Here is a 5,074-nt window from a genome sequence, read left to right as displayed (position 1 = left end):
TGGGGGGGCTGGGGATTTAGCTCAGCGGCAAAAGCGCCTGCCTGGCAAGCGCAAGGTCGTGAGTTCGGTTCCCGGTACCGGAGAAAAACCAAAAAAAAAAGAACTAATATTGGAACTAATTAGACTGAAAGGCAGTTCCCCCAGTTAAAATTTCGCAGAACCTTTATATTTCCCTAATATTACAAAACCCAATATTTCTAAAATCCTACTGATACTAGTAGTACTAATTCTAGTACAGACAGTCCCCAATTTATGCTGATTTGACTTATAGTGCAGTACACATGGCACTTCATATTGGAATTCTGATCTTTCTCAGGCTCGCTATATGCAGTCTGATACTGTCTTGTGATATTGGGAGCAGCAGTGAGCTGCAGCTGCCACTTGACCTCACAATCACCGGGGAAACCACTGAGACTTAGCAAATGTGCTGTGCTGCTAAGCCGGCATGTGCAGTAGGTTAGGTGTATTCCATACATTTTTGATTTACAATATTTTCAACTTACAATGGGTTTATTGGATGTAATTCCAACATAATCCAAGGAGCGTTTGGATAAGAAGCGGGAGTTTTAACATCTGTTTCGCATTTAAAGTGACTTCCATGAACTGAGAAAGTGAAGCAAAGTTCATATGCACAATAAACATGATAAGAGCACAAAAGTAAGGGAAGGTAAGCTCTAATTACATCGTACTCCTTTCTACATCCTGCCAAGCATGCGGTTAGAGGGATGAACTTCCTTGGGGCTCAAACCACACTGATCCCATGTCCTCTATCATGACTTTGGCCCCTGGCTCACTGTCTTCCAGTCCTCTCCTCCTCTGGTCATCAGTTCTGATGATTTCACACTCATGTGGATGAGTAGAAACAACAGTGGCAGCAAATCAAACCCCCAATCCACAAAATATCAGGTAGAACCCCCACAGGATTGGAAAGGCCTCTAACAGCTTCACACTGTCTGAGGAGTCTGAAGAGTCGCAAATGTGCCAGAAAAATCTATTGCTAAGAAATATGACGTGGAGAGAAACCTACCATCCTGAGGGAATTTGGAGCAGAAGACTGTGACTACTTTCTCTTGGATGAAGACGAGGTTATTCTTAGTGAGAGGCAGGAAATATTAAAAATAGAGAGATAGGAATTGCTTTATCTACATTTGTGACACAGCTGCCCCTTTCAATGATGCAGGAGGAGAGAGCGTGAGCACACTGAATAAAGTAGGAGACAATATTGACCTGTTTTTGTGTGTACACATGAAAGCGGCAGGCCAGTCAGTTTTGGCTCTAGAAGTCAAAACAGCTCTAACAAATGGAGGAAAAATTATGGGGACCTGGAAAGCGAGTTTCAGTCATTTATTAGAGACTCCACGCTAAAAAGTAAATGGAAAGAAGCTGTCTGGAACTGGTGAGGTATTTGGGGAGTGCCAAGGCAAAGGACAAACCTCTGTCATTATGGTTCACCTACCGCCATTGAGCTCCACTAAGAGATCATGTCTACACCTGAAGCTAAGGCAAATCACACAAGGAAGATGACTTTCAAGAAGCATAACCTTGTATGGCTAGGAGAAAGCAGGACAGAGAAACCTAGGGCCACCTAAACAAAACCTGCCATTCTTAGCCGCACACTCACCTCGAAGTGGGATAGACGTTTGTCACTGAAAACCTTAAAATCCAGTCTAATCCAAGAAAGTGTTCAAGGCCATGGAGGGTGTCCTAAAGACTGAAAAGTTTTCCAAGCGGCTAATGGAGGTGAGACCAAGTATGGGGCAATATAAGAGTGGAGAGAAGAGGAAATTGTTAGGGCTCTTGGCTTGAGCAGGTGATATGGAGAAACATATAGGGAGCATTTGAGGCAGAGATTAGTCAGAAGGCAATGATAAATCAAGAGAGAACCTCATAAGAATCACTGGGAAGCCTTTTCTTCTAGTCTTCACAAGGACACTCCTTTTAATTAGGATGGAACCCTTGGGCTTCTCAACCCCAGAAATGGCCATACCCACTCAAAAAAATACACTTGATAATTTGACACTTAGCCCATGGAAACACTACATGCTACATGACTTTTCAGTTATTGCAACCAAAATAATTAGAAAGTGAAAACAAAATGATTGATGCCAGCAGGGCGTGATGGCGCATGCCTGCAATCCCAGTACTCAGGAGGCTGAGGCAGGAGGAATGTTGCAAGTTCAAGACCAGTGTGAACTACAAAGTGAGTTCAAGGCCAGCCTGAACTGTATAGTGAGACTCTGTCTCAAAAAAAAAAAAAAAAAAAAAAAAAATGATTGATGCCAATGACTTCCTATAAGCCATCTAGAACATAAATGTTTGGTGATTGTCATAGTTATTTTGAGTGTTGGTTCTACTGGACTAAGGAATACTTAGAAGACTACTAAAACATTGTCTCTGAGTGTGTCTGTGAAGATGTTTCCAGATGAGTCTGAGCGAACTAGGTGGGGAAAAATCCACCATCAATGTGGGTGGGCACTACTCCATCAGTTGGGCCAATTTTGGGCCCAGAGAGAACAAAGCAGAGAAAGGGCAAATGTGTCTACCTACCCCTGAGACCTGGGAGACACTCTTTTCCTCCACCTTTTGGATATCAGAACTCCAAGGCCCTGACCTTAGGACTCCAGAATTTACACAGAAGCCTCTTTCCTGGGTCCTCAGGCTTTCAGCTTTGGACTGAGTGTTATTCAACTGGTCTCCCTGGTCCTGAAGCCTTTAGTGTTGACTCAACAATGCCTGGGTTCTCAGCTAAAGATGGTCTGCTATGGAATTTTGCAGTCTCCACGATCATATTAGCCAATTCTTCTAATAAGCCCCCCTCTTATATCTATCTGACTCTACATATCTTATTGGTTCTGTATCACTGGAGAGCCAATAGTTATTTTTTTAGAAAGGAATAGGCAGAGACTGGGAAAGAATAGGAGGGTGCCAAACTTCGTATAAAGTCCAGCATATACTTACCATATGACCCCATAATCCCAATTCTAGGTATTTATATAGTAGAAATAAAATGCACATTTACTCCAAAATCTGTATGTGAACATTTATAAAAGCCCAAAACAATCCAAACACTCACGCTGATTGAATGGATAAACTGACCTTAGTATGTCCACACAATGATGTACTATTCAGCAATGAAATAGGATGAACTACTGATAAACACAATGACACAGATCATCTAAAATGCATTATGCTGAGTAAAAGATGCTGAAATCAGAAGGTTACGTATTGAATGATTCCACTTATAATCTAGATAAGGCAAAACTATGGGGATAAGGGCTGGGGATTTAGCTCAGCGGCACAGCGCCAGCCTGGCAAGCGCAAGGTCGTGAGTTTGATTCCCAGTACGGGAAAAAAGCAAACAAACAAACAAAAACAACAAAAACCGTGAGGATAAAAAGTAGATCAGTGGTTGCCAGCAGCTTGAAGGGAAAGAGTTGTCTACAAAGAGCACAGGAGACTTTGTAGAGTAGGAAAGTATATTTTGATTGTGATGGTTGTTGCACAGCTGCACATTTGTCAAAATTCCTAGAACTGCGCTTCTAAAAAGGGTGAAACTTACTGAATGTAAATCATGTCTTAATAAATCTGACTTTAAAAAGTGCTCTGCTTAAACATTTTTTTAAAACTCATTACCCAAATAAGGATATTTTAGAAAAAGGACACCAATTTGGCTGACCCCTGTTGGGACCCAGAATCAGATCAAGGGTAGTGCTCCAACAACTCACCTGTCTGTCATTTCGAAAAGGAGACCAGTGTCTCTGCCATTCAGGGAACAGTGTGTCCTGAGGCATCATGATGAACAATAAATTTTGTCTGCCTATTATTGAACTTTACATATGGGACTCTGCATCCAGGGGACAATGGAAGAAATTGACCCTCACAAATTTCAAACAGGCAAAGTAGAAATAGAGGATCCTCAGCATGCAGATATTCCCTAAGACCACAGTAGAATTGTGGGAAAGTTAGCGGGGAAAAACACCTGGACTTTCCCACTCAGTTCTGGGTGTAGGCCTCATCTACTAAAAATTACTCATCTTTAGGCATTGTTTACGAGATAGGAAAATTTTCAAAAGTACTTCAAATTCCACAATGAACACCTACAAAGATTGAGAACCAATGGCCTGGTATAAGTTCTGGAGTTCAAACTTAACATGCCCACTTGAAGATTGAATTGAGCTTAAAGTGGGCATGCCTTAGGAACCTCAAGGATTTTTTTCTTTCCTCTCCTAACCGAGAAATCAATCTTCCTAATAGGATGTAGAGAAATAAAAAGTTGCCACAAAGCAATTAATTTTGATGGAGGAGTTGTCTGGATGGTAAAATCCACCAAAGAGTTCATATATTGATACTTAAATTGAACATTCTCTCTCTTTTTTGTACCAGCAATCAAATTCAGGACCTTATGTTTGCCAAGCAGGTGCTGAGCCACTGAGCTATAGCCCCAGCCCCTCATACTTAAATTCAAATGTGAGGATTATGGCTACCTCATACTCCAACATACTCCTCATAATCCCATTGCTGCTGATATTATAGAAGAAGTGAGGGCCAAAAAAATCATTAGCTTGGATGCAGAACTATTCCCAAGGTCCATCCACAAACATTCCTGTGCAATTGATTAAGAAAACAAATGGAAACTGATGAAGGACTATGCGCTATTATTTCAGTTTCAATCTCCGGTTTCAACTTGTGCATAAAGTCCTTGGCACTAATTGTAGCCTAAAGCCATTATTGAGTGGAGAAATTCTTGGAGAACCCTCCATCATTGCCATGGGAAATAGCTATATAAATATCAATTGCTGTCTATGTCTAACTTACTTATCATTATTCTCTAAATAATCTTAGGGAAGAACTACTAACTGCAGCATAAATCAAATTATACTTTGAAGATGACTCCTTTGCCCAAGGGAGAGCTGGACTGGAAATCCAGAGATCACAAATTTAAAGAAACTATCTTAGAAACTAGAATTGGGACTAGAAGTTTGAAATAACAGCTTTTAGGCTTCTGAAAGAATATTCAATTTTGACAAGGTCCAAACACCATAGTAACAAAGTCATCCTATTTTTTTTGACAGTA

The sequence above is a fragment of the Chinchilla lanigera genome, unplaced genomic scaffold (assembly GCF_000276665.1).
Source record: "Chinchilla lanigera isolate Chin_1 unplaced genomic scaffold, ChiLan1.0 scaffold00142, whole genome shotgun sequence".
Taxonomy (NCBI): Eukaryota; Metazoa; Chordata; class Mammalia; order Rodentia; family Chinchillidae; genus Chinchilla; species Chinchilla lanigera.
Note: the sequence above shows the minus strand (reverse complement) of the source record.